Source organism: Felis catus, chromosome X (genome assembly GCF_018350175.1).
Source record: "Felis catus isolate Fca126 chromosome X, F.catus_Fca126_mat1.0, whole genome shotgun sequence".
In the NCBI taxonomy this organism is placed as follows: Eukaryota; Metazoa; Chordata; class Mammalia; order Carnivora; family Felidae; genus Felis; species Felis catus.
In genome coordinates, this window is record NC_058386.1 from 49,103,930 (window position 1) to 49,123,981 (window position 20,052).

A 20,052-nucleotide genomic window follows, 5' to 3' on the forward strand; every position below is an offset into this window, starting at 1 on the left:
CATGCTCTGTCTCTGTCTCTCTCTCTCTAAAAAATAAATATATATTTTTTAAAAACTTAAAAAAAAAAAATACTCCAGGCTTTAAGTCCTGCTGATTGCAAGAACAGATGAAATTCAGCCTCTTTCATTTTCCAAGCCTATGGCTTTGGGGAAACATTCTCCTTGGGTGTTTCCCTGTGTGCTCCTTTCTCTCTTTTCCTTCACTGCCACCACAGTTCCCTCCCCTCCACAGTACCTGTGATCCTTGCCTCCCCTAAATCACATTTCCACAATTCCTACCTTCTTTAATGTGGACTCTGCTCTCCTTTTTCTTGTGCAGTTGTTCTGCTAGTCATCAAGTTGATTTCTATGGTACTTAGGATGATTTGATAGTTATCTAGTTGTGTTTGTGGGAAGAGGTGTGCCTAGGATCCTCTGGCTCTACTGCCATCTATTTTTGGAGGAAACATCAAAGTTATTAAGCAGCCATTCACCATTATCTTGTGCCCCCACCCCTGGAAACCAGGAATCTGCTTTTTGTCACCAGGAATTTGCTTATTCTAGATAATTCATATAAATGAATTTATATAATATTGTGGCCTTTTGTGTCTGGCTTATTTCAGTATAGTGTTTTCAAAATTTATCTGTGCATTACCATGTTTCAGTAGTTCATTCATTTTAAAGATGATTAATATTCCATTTCCTAGATATGCTATATTTTGTTTATCCACTCAATTGTTGGTGGAAATTTGGCTTATAACTGTTATAAATAATGCTGCTGTGTACAGGAAGTTTCATTTGAACACTTGTTTTCATTATTGTAGATATATAACCAGGAGTCATATTGCTGGATCATATGATAATTCTGTTTTATTTGTAGGACTGCCAAAATGTTTTCCCTTTTACATTTTTATCAGCAATGCACAAATGTGCCAATTTCTACATATCTTGTAAACACTTGTTATGTTTTCTTTATTTTTTTAAATGACAGCTATCCAACTGTGCATAAAGTAGTACCTCATTGTAATTTTCATTTACATTTCCCTAATGACAAGTGGCATTTACCTTTTTTTTTTTCCTCATGTGATTGTTGACCATTTGTACAATGTTTTGGGGACATTGTCTATTCAAATCTTTTCTCCTTTCTTTCTGATTTTGTTGTTGATTTGTAGTAAGTTTATTTATTTTATGTTTGTAATTCCAGTATAATTAAAATACAGTGTAATAGTTTCAAGTGTACAATATAGTGATTCAACAATTTTATACATTATTCAGTTCTCATCAGAATAAATGTACCTGTAATCCACTTCATCTACTTCAAGCACCCGCCACTCATGTCCCCTCTGGAAATCACCAGTTTGCTCTCTATACTTAAAAGTCTACCTTTTTGTTTGTCTCCTTTTTCCTTTGTTCATTTGTTCTTTTTCTTAAATTCTATACATGGGTGAAATCGTGTGGTGTTTGTATTACTGTATCTGACTTATTTCACTTAGCATTATACCCTCTAAATCCATTCATGTTGTTGCAAGTAACACTATTTCATTTATTTTTATGGCTGAATAAGATTCTATTGTGTATATATACCACATATTCTTAATCCAATTATCTATGGATAGACACTAGGTTTTCTTTCATATCTTGACTATTGTAAATTATACAGCAATAAACACAGGGGTGCATCTATCTTTCTGAATGTTTTCATATATTTGAAAAATACCCAATAGTGGAGAAAGGGAGGAGTTAAGATGGTGGAGGAGCAGGAAAATTCTGTTTGCTTTCTCTATCAAACACAGCTAGATGAATATTAAACATCCTGCACATGCAAGAATTGATCTGAGGACTGCTAGATCAAAACTTCATGTCTACAAATAGAAAAAGGACCACCTTGTGGAATGTAGGAACTGCAGAAAGTTGATTTGTGAGATAAGAACTGTGGGTGCTGCTGAGGGGAAGGAGCCCTGCCTAAGGAGACTCTCAAAATGAGTTATTATAAGCAGTGGATCACAAAACTAAAGCTTTGAGATCCCTGCCATCACTGGTGTCATGCCTAGCCAACATACTGGTGCTCATGTAGGGAAGGAGCGTGGAGACCCAGGAATGGGCAACATGGTCTGAGGAACCCCTGGGTCACATGGGGAGAAAGAGTTCCTCTGCTTGGAGTGCATTTGAGAGTAGCAGCATGGCCTGTCTGGGGACACAAACACTGGTGACACCAATGTCTTGCTGTGTTCCCAGAGGAACAAGGTCACAAGCTGAGAGCAGTGAAACTTAGTGCCAGATTTCTGCTGCACTTTACCATAAACTACCAACTGCTGCATGGTTGTGTGACTACTTTTTTGGGACAAAACAGCAAATGGCAAAAGCACGCTGAAACCCTCCCCCAGAGGGTCCATGCAGGTCCATGCCACACATGTTCTTAAAATTTGGAGTTTTGAAACACAGCCGGTACTGTGATAACCTGAGATAAAACACAGGCACACTGTGCCACCTGGCAGGCAGAAAGATCAGACACAGTGTGAAGGCAGGGATATGACAGAAGCTGGGGACACAAGAGGGGTGAGTGTTTGCTTTTCTATGAGGGCTTCTTGAATAATGCAAGGAACAAACTATGCTCTGGGGAAAAGAGAACAAAATGACACCATTGCCACCCTCCCCCACATCCATCAGCACTGACCAACCTCACTGAATGAAACAGTGCTACCAAATGGAGAAGGGAGCTGCTTATACCAAGCCAGGCCACCCTGCATGGTGCAGTTGCATCTCCACTAGGGCAAGTCTTCCTGAGAATCAGCACAAAAGGCCCCTCCCCCAGAATACCAGCACAAACCCCTCACACACACCAAGTCTGATGATTATAGACTGCTGCAAAGATTCAGCTCTATGGTAAATAGGATCTACCTTCATTTTTATTTTTATTTTTCATATTTAAAACTTGTTAATTTATGTTTTATGTTTTATTTGGTTTTTATTTTATTTTTATTTATTTTTATCTTTTGGATATATCTTCTTTTAACAAACAGACCAAAACACAGCTAGGGTCTAACTTTGTGGGTTTTTAAAAATAATTATATTTAATTTCTTTACTTTTTGTTTATTTTTTAGTTTTTGGATCTACTTTCTTTTAATAAGCAGACTGAAACATAACTAGGCTCTACCTTCTCTTTGTTTTTTTCAGGATAAAATGACAAGATGGAGGAATTGACCCCAAAAGGAACAACAGGAAGAAGTAATGGATAGGAATTTAATCCATACAGACTTACATAAGATGTCTGAACTAGAATTTACACCAATTATAGGGATACTAGCTGGGCTTGAAAAAGCTTAGAAGACACTAGAGAATCCCTTAGTGCAGAGATAAAAACCCTAAAATCTAGTCAAGCCAAAAAAATGCTATAACCAAGATGCAAACCAGAATAGATTCTATAACAATGAGGATATACAAAGCAGAAGAATGACTCAGTGATATAGAACATATAATTATTGAAAATAATGAAGTTGGAAAGAAGAGGGAAAGAAGATATTGGATTGTAAATGTAGACATAGGGAATTCAGTGACACCTTAAGCATAATATCATTTGTATAATAGGAGTCCCAGACGATGAAGAAAAAGGGGATAGAAGTGGTATTTAAGAAAATTATAGATGAAAACTTACCTAATCTGGTGAAGGAAACAGACATCAAAATACAAGAATCACAGAGAATTCCCATTATATTCAACAAAAACCAACCACCACCAAGGCATATCGTGGTCACAAACCAACCACCACCAAGGCATATCGTGGTCAAACTCACGAAATATGCAGACAGGGAAAAAAGATATGAAAGCAGCAAGGGGAAAATGACCTTAACCTACAAAGGAAGACAGATAAGGTTTGCAGCAGATTTGTCCACAGAAACTTGACAGGCCAGGAAACAGTGGCAGGATATATTCAATGTGCTGAATGGGAAAAATATGTAGCCAAGAATTTGTTATCAGCAAGGCTGACATTCAGAATAGGAGAGATAAAGAGTTTCCCCTACAAACAAAAACTAAAGGAGTTCCTGACCACTAAACAAGCCTTGCAAGAAATTTTAAAGGGGACACTTTGAGTGGAGACAAATCTAAACAAAAACAAAAACAAAGACCAAAAGCAACAACCAGTCGAATGGACCAGAGAATATCACCAGCAACACCAACTCTACAGGAAACACAATGGCACCAAGTTCACATCTTTCACTAGTCACTCTGAATGTGAATGGACTAATTGCTCCAATCAAAAGACATAGGGTATCAGAATGCATTAAAAAAAAAACCCTAGATCCATCTATATGCTGCCTACAAGAGATGTATTGTAGACCTAAAGGCACCTGCAGATTGAAAGTGAGGGGATGGAGAACCATCTATTATGCTAACGGATGTAAAAAGAAAGCCAGTTTAGCCTAGTTACATTAAACAAACTAGAATTTATTTTTTTTTAATTTTTTTTACATTGATTTATTTTTGAGAAACAGAGTGAGACAAAGTGTGAGTGGGGGAGGGGCATAAAGAGAAGGAGACACAGAATCTGAAGCAGGTTCCAGGCTCTGAGCAAGTGGTCAGCACAGAGCCTGATGTGGGGCTCGAACTCACAAACTGTGAGATCATGACCTGAGCCGAAGTCGGACGCTCAACTGACTGAGCCACCCAGGTGCCCCACAAACTAGACTTTAAAACACAGACTAACAAGAGATGAAGAGCATTATATCATAATTAAGGGGTCTATCAAAAGATCTAAGACCATAAATACTAATGCCCCCAACAAGAAACACTCAAATACATAAATTAATTAATAACAAAGACAAATAAATTTATTGATAATAATACAATAATAGGGGACTATCACATCCCATTTACAGCAATGGACAGATCATCTCAGCAGAAATTCAACAAGGAAACAATGGCTTTCAACCAAATGGACTTAACAAATATATTGGGCCAAATGAACTTAACAGATATATTCAGAACATTTCATCCTAAAGCATCAGAGTACACATTTCTTCTCCAGTGCACAAGGAACATTCTCCAGAATAGATGACATACTGGGTTACAAAACATCCCTGAGCAAGAACAAAAAGATTGAGATCATACCATGCATATTTTTGGATCACAACACTATGAAATTTGAAGTCAACCACAAGACAAAATTTAAAAACACCTCAGATACATAGATGTTGAAGAACATCCTACTAAAGACTGAATGGGTTAACCAGGAAATTAAAGAACAATTAAAAAATATATAGAAGCCAATGAAAACGAAAATATAACAGTCCAAACTCTTTGGGGTGTGGCAAAGGCAGTCCTAAGAGGGACGCATATTGCAATTCAGACCTATCTCAAGAAGCAAAAAGATTCCAAATACACAACCAAACTGTGCATCTAAAGGAGCTAGAACAGGAAAAGCAAATAAACCCTAAAGTCAGAAGAAGAGGGGAAACAATAAAGGTCAAAGCAGAAATAAATGATATAGAAAAAAACAAATAAAAAACAATAGAACAGATCAATGAAACTAAGAGCTACTTCTTTGAAAGAGTAAACAAAATTTATAAATCCCTAGCCAGACTTATAGCAAAATAGAGATAGAAAGGACCCAAATAGATAAATCACAAATGAAAGAGGAGAGGTCACAATCAACACCAGCCAAACACAATTAAAATAAAATACTATGAAAAATTATATTCCAACAAACTGGACAATCTGGAAGAAATGGACAAACTCCTAGAAACTCATAAACTGCCAAAACTGAAACAGGGACAGAAATTATAAACAGCCGTAACCAGAAAGTAATTCAATCAGTGATCAAAAATCTCCCAAGAGACAAGAGTCCTGGGCCAGATGGATTCCCAGGGGAATTCTACCAGACATTTAGAGAAGAGTTAATATCTATTCTCTAACTGGTCCAGAAAATAGAAATGGAAGGAAACCTTCCAAACTCACTCTATGAAGCCAGTATTACCTTGATTCCAAAATGAGACAAAGACCCAACTAAAAAGGGGAATTACAGTACAATATCTCTGAAGAACATGGATGTAAAAATTCTCAACAAGATACTGGTAAATTGAATCTAACAGTACATTAAAAGAATTAGTCACTGTGATCAAGTGAGATTTATTCCTAGGCTGCATGGCTGGTTCAATATTTGCAAATCAATCAACGTAATACACCACATTAATAAAAGAAAGTATAAAAACCATATGACCCTGTCAATCGGTGCAGAAGAAGCATTTGGCAAAATACAACATCCATTCCTGATTTTTTAAGAACCTCAAAAAAGTAGGGATAGATGGAACATAACTCAACATCATGGAGGCCATATACGAAAGACCCACAGCTAATAACACCCTCAATGGGGAAAACTGAAAGACTTGTCCCTATGGTCCGGAACAAGTCAAGGATGTTCACTGCCACAATTACTATTTAACATAGTCCTGGAAGTCTTAGCCTCAGCAATCAGACAACTAAAAGAAATAAAAGGAATCTCAATCAGCAAGCAAGCAAATTTTCACTATTTGCAGACAACGTGATACTCTATGTAGACAACCCAAACAATTCAACCAAAAAATTGCTAGAACAAATATATGAATTCATCAAAGACACAGAGTATAAAATCAACATTCAAAAATCTGTTGCATTTCTACATATCAATAACAAAGCAGTAGAAAAAGAAATCAAGGAATAGATCTCTTTGCAATTTTACCAAAAGCAATAAGGTACCTAGGAATTAACCTAACTAAAGAGGTAAAATATCTATACTCTGAAAATTATAGAACACTTTTTAAAGAAATTAAAGAGGACACAGGGAAATTGAAAAGCATTCCATGCTGATTGTTTGGAAGAACAAACATTGTTAATATGTCTAAACTACCCAAAGTAATATACAAATTTAATGCATTCCCTATCAAAATACCACCAGTAATTTTCACAGAGATATAACAAACAATCCTAAAATTTGTATGGAACCACAGAAGACCCTGATACCCCATCCCCCGCAAAAAAAGACCATAAAGCAATCCTGAACAAGAAAAATAAAATTGTAGGCCTCATGATTCAGGATTTAAAGCTATACTACAAAGCTGCAGTCATCAAGACACCATAGTACTGGCACAAAATCAGACACATAGATCATGGAACAGAATAGAAAACCCAGAAATGGACCCAAAACTATATGGTCACCTAATCATTGACAAAGCAGGAAAGAATCTCATATGGAAAAAAAATCATCTTTTCAACAAATGGTGCTGAGAATATTAGATGGCCATATGAAGAATGAAACTGGACCACTTTCTTGCACCGTACTGAAAGATAAACTCAAAATGAATGGAAGAGCTGGATGTAAGACAGGAAACCATCAAAATCCTAGAGGAGAATACAGGCAGTAACCTTTTGGAACTCTGACAGAGCAACGTCTTACAGGACACATCACTGAAGGCAAGGGAAACAAAAGCAACATAAACTATTGGGGCTTCATCAAGATAAAACCTTCTGCACAGCATAGCAAACTTTACCAACAGTAAAAGGTAGCTTATGGAATGGGAGAAGATATTTCCCCATGACATATCCGATAAAGGGTTAGTATCCAACGTTAATAAAGAACTGATCAAACTAAACACACCCAAAACAAAAAAGACAGTTAAAAAATGGGAAGAAGACATGAATACACACTTTTCCAAAGAAGATATCCAGATGGCTAACAGACACTTAAAAGATGCTCAACATCACTCAACATTATGGAAACACAAATCAAAATTCGGATAAGACATTATCTCACACCTGTCCAAATGTCAAAATCTAACAACACAAGGAATCAAAGATGTTGGGGGTATGTGGAGAAAGGGGAACCCTCTTGCACTATTGGTAAAAATGCAAACATATACAGCCACTCAGAAGAAAAGTATGCAGGTTCCTCAGAAAACTGACATTAGAACATACCTAGGATCCAGGAAAGGATCCTCAGATTTAAAGTGGTAAAAGCACCCCAGTGTTTGTAGCAGCATTATATGGAGAGCGTTCAAATGTCCCTCCATAGAAGAATGGATACAGAAGATGTGGTATATGCTATTGCTCAACATAGTATTGGAAGTCCTAGCCTTAGTAACCAGACAACAAAAAGAAATAAAAGGCATAAAAATTGGCAAAGTGGAAGTCAAACTTTCACTTTTCACAGATGACATGATACTCCTATCTGGAAAACCCAAAAGATTTCAAAAAAAAAAACCAAAAAACCTGCTAGAACTGATACATGAATTCAGCAAAGTCTCAGGATATAAAATCAGCTTACAGAAGTCTATTGTATCACTATACACCAATAACGATGCAGCAGAAATAAATCAATAAATTGATCTCATTTATAATTGCATGAAAAACCATAAGATACTTAGGAATAAACCTAACCAAAGAGATAAAACATCCATACCCTGAAAACTATAGAAAGCTTAGGAAAGAAATTGAAGAAGATGCAAAGAAATGGAAAAACATTCCCTGCTCATAGATTGGAAGAGCAAATATTACTAAAATGTCTCTACTACCCCAAACGACCTACACATTCAATGCAATCCCTATCAAAATAGCACCAGCATTCTTCGCAGAGATAGAACAAACAATTCTAAAATTTGAGTGGAACCAGAAAAGACTTCAAATAGACAAAGTAATGTTGAAAAAGAACACCAAAGCTGGAGGCATCACAATTCAGGATTTTAAGCTGTATTACAAAGTTATACTCATCAAGACAGTATGGTACTGGCATAAAAACAGACACATAGATCAATGGGACAAAATAGAGAATTAATAAATGGACCCACAAGTGTATGGCCAACTAATCTTCAATAAACAGGAAAGAATATCCAATGCATAAAAGACAGTCCCTTTAACAAATGGTGTTGGGAAAACTAGAGAGCGACATGCAGAAGAATGAACCTGGATCACTTTCTTACACCATACACAAAAATTAATTCAAAATGGAATAAAAATATTAATATGAGACGGGACTATCAAAATCCTACAGGGGAAAACAGCAGCGACCTCTTTGACCTTAGCCACTGAAACTTCTTACTAGGCATATCTCCAGATTCAAAGGAGATAAAAGCATAAATAAACAATTGGGACCTCATCAAGATAAAAATCTGCACAGTGAAGGAAACAATCAGCAAAATTAAAAGGCAACCAATGGAATGGGAGCAGATATTTGCAAATGACATATCAGATAAAGGTTTAGTATCCAAAATCCATAAAGAATTTATCAAATTCAATACCCAGAAAACAAATAATCCAGTGAAGAAATGAACAGAAGACATGAATAGACACTTTTGCACAGAAGACATCTAGATGGCTAACAGTCACATGAAAAGATGATCAACATCATTCAATATCAGAGAAATACAAATCAAAACCACAATGAGATACCACCTCCCACCTGTTCAGAATGGCTAACATTAACAACTTAGGACACAACAGAAACTGGCAAAGATGCAGAGAACAGGAAACCATTTTGCACTGCTGGTGGGAATGCAAAATGGTGCAGCCTCTCTGAAGAACAGTGTGAAGGTTCCTCAAAAAACTGAAAATAGAACCACCATACAACCCAACAATTGTACTACTAGGTATTTATCCAATGGATACAAAAATGCTGATTCTAAGGGGCATATGCACCCTAATATTTTTTAGCAGCACTATCAACAATAGCCATATTATGGAAAAAGCCCAAATATCCATCCACTGATAAGTGGATAAAGATGAGGTGGTATATATACATATATATATATACATATGTATATATATATACAAATATATACCATACATAAATATATGTATATATGTATACACACACACACACACACACACACAATGGAATACTACATTGGGATCGAAAAGATGGAAATCTTGCCATTTGCAACAACGTGGATGGAACTAAAGTATGTTACATAAAATTAGTCAGAAAAGAGAGGTTTGCAAGATGGCAGCTTAGGAGGACGCTGGGCTCACCGCACGTCCTGCTGATCACTTAGATTCCACCTACACCTGCCTAAATAACCCAGAAAACCGCCAGAGATTAGCAGAACTGAGTCGCTGGAGCCAAACGCAGACGAGAGGCCCACGGAAGAGGGTACGAAGGGCGGCGAGGCGGTGCGCGCTCCACGGACTGGCGGGAGGGAGCCAGGGCGGAGGGGCGGCTCACCGGCCAAGCAGAGCCCCCGAGTCTGGCTTGCAAAAGCAGAGGGGCCTGACGGACTGTGTTCCCACAACAAGCGCGACTTAGCCTCTGGGAGGTCATAAGTTAACAGCTCTGCTTGGAAAGCGGGAAGGCTGGAGGACAAAGGGAGGGAGAGCTGCTGAGCCCCCTGACAACAGAGCTCAGTTTGGTGGGGAACAAAGGCGCTCGCCAGCGCCATCTCCCCGGCCCATCCCCCAGCCAAAATCCCAAAGAGAACCAGTTCCTGCCAGGGAACTTGCTCGCTCCACGCAAACACCCAACTCTGTGCTTCTGCGGAGCCAAACCTCCGGCAGCAGATCTGACTCCCTCTCGCTGCCACAGGGCCCCTCCTGAAGTGGATCACCTAAGGAGAAACGATCTAAGCCTGCCCCTCCTGCCCCCATGCACCTTGCTTACCCACCCCAGCTAATACGCCAGATCCCCAGCATCACAAGCCTGGCAGTGTGCAAGTAGCCCAGATGGGCCACACCACCCCACAGTGAATCCCACCCCTAGGAGAGGGGAAGAGAAGGCACACACCAGTCTGACTGTGGCCCCAGCGATGGGCTGGGGGCAGACATCAGGTCTGACTGCGGCTCCACCCACCAACTCCAGTTATACACCACAGCACAGGGGAAGTGCCCTGCAGGTCCACACCACACCAGGGACTATCCAAAATGACCAAGCGGAAGAATTCCCCTCAGAAGAATCTCCAGGAAATAACAACAGCTAATGAGCTGATCAAAAAGGATTTAAATAATATAACAGAAAGTGAATTTAGAATAATAGTCATAAAATTAATCGCTGGGCTTGAAAACACTATACAGGACAGCAGAGAATCTCTTGCTACAAAGATCAAGGGACTAAGGAACAGTCACGAGGAGCTGAAAAGCGCTTTTAACGAAATGCATAACAAAATGGAAACCACCACAGCTCGGCTTGAAGAGGCAGAGGAGAGAATAGGTGAACTAGAAGATAAAGTTATGGAAAAAGAGGAAGCTGAGAAAAAGAGAGATTAAAAAATCCAGGAGTATGAGGGGAAAATTAGAGAACTAAGTGATACACTAAAAAGAAATAATATACGCATAATTGGTATCCCAGAGGAGGAAGAGAGAGGGAAAGGTGCTGAAGGGGTACTTGAAGAAATCATAGCTGAGAACTTCCCTGAACTGGGGAAGGAAAAAGGCATTGAAATCCAAGAGGCACAGAGAACTCCCTTCAGACGTAACTTGAATCGATCTTCTGCACGACATATCATAGTGAAACTGGCAAAATACAAGGATAAAGAGAAAATTCTGAAAGCAGCAAGGGGTAAACGTGCCCTCACATATAAAGGGAGACCTATAAGACTCGTGACTGATCTCTCTTTTGAAAATTGGCAGGCCAGAAAGAATTGGCACGAGATTTTCAGGGTGCTAGACAGAAAAAATATGCAGCCAAGAATCCTTTACCCAGCAAGTCTGTCATTTAGAATAGAAGGAGAGATAAAGTCTTCCCAAACAAACAAAAACTGAAGGAATTTGTCACCACTAAACCAGCCCTACAAGAGATCCTAAGGGGGACCCTGTGAGACAAAGTCCCAGAGACATCACTACAAGCATAAAACATACAGACATCACAATGACTCTAAACCCGTACCTTTCTATAATAACACTGAATGTAAATGGATTAAATGCGCCAACCAAAAGACATAGGGTATCAGAATGGATAAAAAAACAAGACCCATCTATGTGCTGTCTACAAGAGACTCATTTTAGACCTGAGGACACCTTTAGATTGAGAGTGAGGGGATGGAGAACTATTTATCATGCGACTGGAAGCCAAAAGAAAGCTGGAGTAGCCATACTTATATCAGACAAACTAGACTTTAAATTAAAGGCTGTAACAAGAGATGAAGAAGGACATTATATAATACTTACAGGGTCTACTCCTCAGGAAGAGCTAACAGTTATAAATGTCTATGCGCCGAATACCGGAGCCCCCAAATATATAAAACAATTACTCATAAACATAAGCAACCTTATTGATAACAATGTGGTAATTGCAGGGGACTTTAACACCCCACTTACAGAAATGGATAGATCATCTAGACACACGGTCAATAAAGAAACAAGGGCCCTGAATGAGACATTGGATCAGATGGACTTGACAGATATATTTAGAACTCTACATCCCAAAGCAACAGAATATACTTTCTTCTCGAGTGCACATGGAACATTCTCCAAGAGACATCATATACTGGGTCACAAAACAGCCCTTCATAAGTTTACAAGAATTGAAATTATACCATGCATACTTTCAGACCACAATGCTATGAAGCTTGAAATCAACCACAGGAAAAAGTCTGGAAAACCTCCAAAAGCATGGAGGTTAAAGAACACCCTACTAACGAATGAGTGGGTCAACCAGGCAATTAGAGAAGAAATTAAAAAACGAAAATGAAAATACAACAATCCAAACGCTTTGGGACGCAGCGAAGGCAGTCCTGAGAGGAAAATACATTGCAATCCAGGCCTATCTCAAGAAACAAGAAAAATCCCAAATACAAAATCTAACAGCACACCTAAAGGAACTAGAAGCAGAACAGCAAAGGCAGCCTAAACCCAGCAGAAGAAGAGAAATAATAAAGATCAGAGCAGAAATAAACAATATAGAATCTAAAAAAACTGTAGAGCAGATCAACGAAACCAAGAGTTGGTTTTTTCAAAAAATAAACAAAATGGACAAACCTCTAGCCAGGCTTCTCAAAAAGAAAAGGGAGATGACCCAAATGGATAAAATCATGAATGAAAATGGAATTATTACAACCAATCCCTCAGAGATACAAACAATTATCAGGGAATACTATGAAAAATTATATGCCAACAAATTGGACAACCTGGAAGAAATGGACAAATTCCTGATACCCACACTCTTCCAAAACTCAATCAGGAGGAAATAGAAAGCTTGAACAGACCCATAACCAGTGAAGAAATTGAATCGGTTATCAAAAACCTCCCAACAAATAAGAGTCCAGGACCAGATGGCTTCCCAGGGGAGTTCTACCAGACGTTTAAAGCAGAGATAATACCTATCCTTCTCAAGCTATTCCAAGAAATAGAAAGGGAAGGAAAACTTCCAGACTCATTCTAGGAAGCCAGTATTCCTTTGATTCCTAAACCAGACAGAGACCCAGTCAAAAAAGAGAACGACAGGCCAATATCCCTGATGAATATGGATGCAAAAATTCTCAATAAGATACTAGCAAATCGAATTCAACGGCATATAAAAAGAATTATTCACCATAATCACGTGGGATTCATTCCTGGGATGCAGGGCTGGGTCAACATTCGCAAATCAATCAACGTGATACATCACATTAACAAAAAAAAAGAGAAGAACCATATGATCCTGTCAATCGATGCAGAAAAGGCCTTTGACAAAATCCAGCACCCTTTTTTAATAAAAACCCTTGAGAAAGTCGGGATAGAAGGAACATACTTAAAGATCATAAAAGCCATTTATGAAAAGCCCACAGCTAACATCATCCTCAATGGGGAAAAACTGAGAGCTTTTTCCCTGAGATCAGGAACACGACAGGGATGCCCACTCTCACTGCTGTTGTTTAACATAGTGCTGGAAGTTCTAGCATTAGCAATCAGACAACAAAAGGAAATCAAAGGCATCAAAATTGGCAAAGATGAAGTCAAGCTTTTGCTTTTTGCAGATGACATGATATTATACGTGGAAAATCCGATAGACTCCACAAAAGTCTGCTAGAACTGATACAGGAATTCAGCAAAGTTGCAGGATACAAAATCAATGTACAAAAATCAGTTGCATTCTTATACACTAACAATGAAGCAACAGAAAGACAAATAAAGAAACTGATCGCATTCACAATTGCACCAAGAAGGATAAAATACCTAGGAATAAATCTAACCAAAGATGTAAAGGATCTGTATGCTGAAAACTATAGAAAGCTTATGAAGGAAATTGAAGAAGATTTAAAGAAATGGAAAGACATTCCCTGCTCATGGATTGGAAGAATAAATATTGTCAAAATGTCAATACTACCCAAAGCTATCTACACATTCAAGGCAATCCCAATCAAAATTGCACCAGCATTCTTCTCAAAACTAGAACAAGCAATCCTAAAATTCATATGGAACCACAAAAGGCCCTGAATAGCCAAAGGAATTTTGAAGAAGAACACCAATGCAGGAGGCATCACAATCCCAGACTTTAGCCTCTACTACAAAGCTGTCACCATCAAGACAGCATGGTATTGGCACAAAAACAGACACATAGACCAATGGAATAGAATAGAAACCCCAGAACTAGACCCACAAACATATGGCCAACTCATCTTTGACAAAGCAGGAAAGAACATCCAATGGAAAAAAGACAGCCTCTTTAACAAATGGTGCTGGGAGAACTGGACAGCAACATGCAGAAGGTTGAAACTAGACCACTTTCTCACACCATTCACAAAAATAAACTCAAAATGGATAAAGGACCTAAATGTGAGACAGGAAACCATCAAAACCTTAGAGGAGAAAGCAGGAAAAGACCTCTCTGACCTCAGCCGTAGCAATCTCTTACTCGACACATCCCCAAAGGCAAGGGAATTAAAAGCAAAAGTGAATTACTGGGAACTTATGAAGATAAAAAGCTTCTGCACAGCAAAGGAAACAACCAACAAAACTAAAAGGCAACCAACGGAATGGGAAAAGATATTTGCAAATGACATATCGGACAAAGGGCTAGTATCCAAAATCTATAAAGAGCTCACCAAAGTCCACACCCGAAAAACAAAGAACCCAGTGAAGAAATGGGCAGAAAACATGAATAGACACTTCTCTAAAGAAGACATCCGGATGGCCAACAGGCACATGAAAAGATGTTCAGTGTCGCTCCTTATCAGGGAAATACAAATCAAAACCACACTCAGGTATCACCTCACGCCCGTCAGAGTGGCCAAAATGAACAAATCAGGAGACTATAGATGCTGGAGAGGATGTGGAGAAACGGGAACCCTCTTGCACTGTTGGTGGGAATGCAAATTGGTGCAGCCACTCTGGAAAGCAGTGTGGAGGTTCTTCAGAAAATTAAAAATAGACCTACACTATGACCCAGCAATATCACTGCTAGGAATTTATCCAAGGGATACAGGAGTACTGATGCATAGGGCCACTTGTACCCCAATGTTCATAAGCAGCACTCTCAACAATAGCCAAATTATGGAAAGAGCCTAAATGTCCATCAACTGATGAATGGATAAAGAAATTGTGGTTTATATACACAATGGAATATTACGTGGCAATGAGAAAAAATGAAATATGGCCTTTTGTAGCAACGTGGATGGAACTGGAGAGTGTGATGCTAAGTGAAATAAGCCATACAGAGAAAGACAGATACCATATGGTTTCACTCTTATGTGGATCCTGAGAAACTTAACAGGAACCCATGGGGGAGGGGAAGGAAAAAAAAAAGAGTTTACAGTGGGAGAGAGCCAAAGCATAAGAGACTGTTAAAAACTGAGAACAGAGGGTTGATGGGGGTTGGGAGTTAGGTGAGGGTGGGTGATGGGTATTGAGGAGGGCACCTTTTGGGATGAGCACTGGGTCTTGTATGGAAACCAATTTTTCAATAAATTTCATATATAAAAATATAAATAAAAAAATAAAGTTGGTGTAACAGGAAAAAAAATTAGTCAGAAAAACAAATATCATATGATTTCACCCATATGTGGAATTTAAAAAACAGATGAACAAAGGGGAAGAAAAGGGAAAATAAGATTAAAATAGTGGAAGCAAATCATAAGATACACTTTTTTTAATTTTTTAACGTTTTTCTTTATTTTTGAGAGAAAGAGAGAGATAGAGCCTGAGCGTGGGAGGGGCAGAGAGAAGGAGAGACATAGAATCTGAAGCAGGCTCCAGGCCCTGAGCTGTCAGCACAGAGCCCAATGCAGGGCTTGAACTCACAAACTGCCAGATCATGACCTGAGCCTAAGTCGGATGCCCAACCGACTGAGCCACCCAAGTGCCCCATAAGATACTCTTAAATACAGAGAACAAATTGAGGGTCGCTGTAAGTGAGTTGTGTCAGGGGATGGGCTAAATGAGTGATAGACATTAAGGTGGGCAGTTGCTGAGATGAGCAATGGGTGTTATATATAAGTGACAAATCACAGGTTCTACTCAGGAAACCAATACTACACTGTAGGTTAACTACCTTGAATTTAAATACATTTTAATAAGATTATATATATGTGTGTATATATATATACATACATATACATACATGTATATATACACACACACATACACACATAATGTATATGTGTGTGTATATGTGTATATATATGTGTATGTATATATATATATATATATATATATATATATATATATATATGAATGAAATATTACTAAGCTATCAAAAAGAATGAAATCTTGGGGCGCCTGGGTGGCTCAGTCGGTTGAGCATCCGACTTTGGCTCAGGTCATGATCTTGCAGTCTGTGAGTTCATTCGCCTACATTATTCACTTGCCATTGAATGGTCTTGGCATGTTTGGAGGTTATTAATTAACCTTAGACATGTTAGATTATTTCTGGACTCCAATTCTATTTCATTGATGTATATGTCTGCCTTATGCAGCAGCATACTGTATTAATTGAACTTTATACTATGTTTTCAATTAGGAAAATGTGAATTTTCAAAATTTTTTTCCAATTTTTTTCCTTTTAAATATATATATGTATACACTTTAAATTTTATTTAAATCCAAGTCAGTTTACATATAGTGTAATTGTTTCAAGAGTAGAATTTAGTGATTCATCACTTACATATAAAACCCATTGTTCATCCAAACAAGTGCCCTTCTTACTGCCCATCACCCATTTAGTCCATCCCCCCACGAACCCCCCTCCAGAAACCCTCGGTTTGTTATCTGTATTTAAGAGATTTTTTATGGTTGGCTTCGGTCTGTTTTTATCTTATTTTTCCTTCCCCTATGTTCATTGTTGACTTTTTCAAATTCCACGTATGAGTGAAACCATATGAAATCTTTCTCTGACTGACTTATTTTGCTTAGCATAATTCCCTCCAGTTCCATCCACATGGTGCAAATGGCAAGATTTCATTATTTTCATTGCCAAGTACTAATCCATTTTGTGTGTGTGTGTGTGTGTGTGTGTGTGTGTGTGTGTGTGTGTCACATCTTCTTAATCCATTCATCATTTGATGGACAGTGGGCTCTGTCCATAATTTGTCTATTGTTGCTAATGCTGCTATAAACATTGGAGTGTGTGCCCCTTCAAATCAGCATTTCTCTATCCTTTGGATAAATAAGCTAGTACTTCAATTGCTGAGTCATAGGGTAGCTCTATTTTTAATTTTTCAAGGAATCTGTATACTGTTCTCCAGAGTGGATGCACTAGTTTGCATTCCCACCAGCAGTGCAAAAGTTTTCCCCTTCTCCACATCCTTGCTAACATCTGTTGTTTCCTGAGTTGTTAATTTTAGTCATTCTGAGAGATGTGAGGTTTTGATTTGTGGTTTTGATTTGTATTTCCCTGATGATGAGTGATAGTGAGCACCTTTTCATGTGTCTATTAGCCATCTCGATGTCTTCTTTGGAAAAGTGTCTATTCATGTCTTTTGCCCATTTCTTCACTGGATTATTTGTATTTGGGGTGTTGAATTTGATGTTTGTTATAGATTTTGGATACTATTTATCCAATATGTCATTTGCAAATATCTTTTCCCATTCTATTGGTTGCCTTTGAGTTTTGTTGATTGTTTCCTTCACTGCGTGGAAGCTTTTAATCTTGATGAGGTCCCAAAAGTTCATTTTTGCTTTTATTTCCTTTGCCTCTGGAGACATGTCTAGCAAGAATTTGCTGAAGCCAAGGTCAAAGAGGTTGTTGCCTTTTCTCCTCTAGGATTTTGATAGTTTCCTTTCTCACATTTAAGTCTTTCATCCATTCTGGGTTTATTTTTGTGTATGGTGTAAGAAAGCAGTCCAGGTTCATTCTACATGTCGCTGTCCAGTTTTCCCAACATTATTTGCTAAACAGACTATTGTTTTTCCATTGGATACTCTATCCTCCTTTGTCGAAGATTAGTTGGCCATACATTTGTGGTTTTATTTCTGCACTCTCTATTTTGTTCCATTGATCTGTGTGTCTGTTTTTGTGCCAGTACCATACTGTCTTGAAGAATATAGCATTGTCATACAGCTTAAAATCTGAAATTGTGATGCCTCCAGCTTTGGTGTTCTTTTTCAATATTACTTTGGCTATTTGAGGTCTTTTCTGGCTCCATACAAATTATAGAATTGTTTCTTCTAGCTCTGCAAGGAATGCTGGTGTTATTTTGATAGGGATTGCATTGAATGTGTAGGTTGCTTTGGGTAGTATCAACATTTTAACAATATTTATTCTTCCAATCCATGAGCATGGAATGTTTTTCCATTTTTCTTCCTTCTTTAAATTCTTCCCTAAGCTTTCTATAGTTTTCTCGTACATACATTTTAATTCTTCGGTTAGGTTTATTTCTAAGGATTTTATGGTGTTCGGTGCAATTGTAAATAGGATTGATTCCTTGATTTTCTTTCTGCTGCTTCATTATTGGTGTATGGAAATGCAACAGATTTCTGTAAGTTGATTTTATATCCTGTGACTTTACTGTATTCATGTATCAACTCTAGCAGTTTTTTGGTGGTATCTTTCGAGTTTTCCGTGTAGAGTATCATGTCTGCAAAGGATAAAATTTTGACTACTTCCTTGGCGATTTGGATGCCTTTTATTTCTTTTTGTTTTCTGATTTCTGAGGCTAGGACTTCCAAGACTATTTTGAACAACAGTGGTGAGAGTGGACATCTCTGTCATGTTCCTGACCTGAGGGGGAAATCTCCCCACTGAGGATGATATTAATGGTGGGTTTTTTTTTGTATATGGCTTTTATGATCCTCTGAATAGATGCAGAAAAAGCATTTGACAAAATACAGCATACATTCTTGATTTAAAAAAAAAACACCCTCAAGAAAATAGGGACAGAATGAACATACCTCAACTATTTATTTTTCTTGTTTTGGCCCTTAAGGTTTCCTACCCATACCATAAGTAGTTGAGAATCACTTTTTCCATTTCTAAACAAAAGATTGTTGTCATGAAGTAATTTCTTTAATGTTATTGTGAATAGATTTCTTTTCATAACCTTGTTTCTGGATTTTTTATTGCTGATTCATAGATATTCAGCTAATTATTGTGTGTTCATCTCATATTCTGCAGCTTTGCTGAATTGTTTATTTAGTACTTTTGTGTATTCTTGAGAGTTTCCTACATATAGGATCATGGCATCTGCAAACAGAGATAATTTCATTTATTCCATACCATTTGAATGCATTTTATTATTTTTTCTCCCTTAAATGCCATGGCTAGTCATTCAGGGCAATGTTGCATAGATGTGAAAGAGGATATATTTGTGCTGTATCTTAGCAGAAAAATGTTCAGTTTTTCACAGGGTAATATGATGCCTGTGGATTTTTCATGTATTCCCTTAATCACATTGAGGAAATACACTTGCAATCCTAGTGTATTGAATTTTTTTATTATAAAATGATACTGGATTTTTCCAAGTTTTTTCTGCATCAATTTAGACAACCATGTGTCATTTCTTCTTTCATTCTATTATAATGCATTCCATTGATACTTTTTTCTTGTATTTTGAACCACTTTTCTATTCCTAAAATGAATTACATGCAGTTATGATTAATAATTCTTTTAATGATAATGCTCCCAAATTTGATTTGCCATTACTTTGTTCAGGATTTTTGCATCTACATTCATCATATATATTGGTGCAGTTTTCTTGTGATGTCGT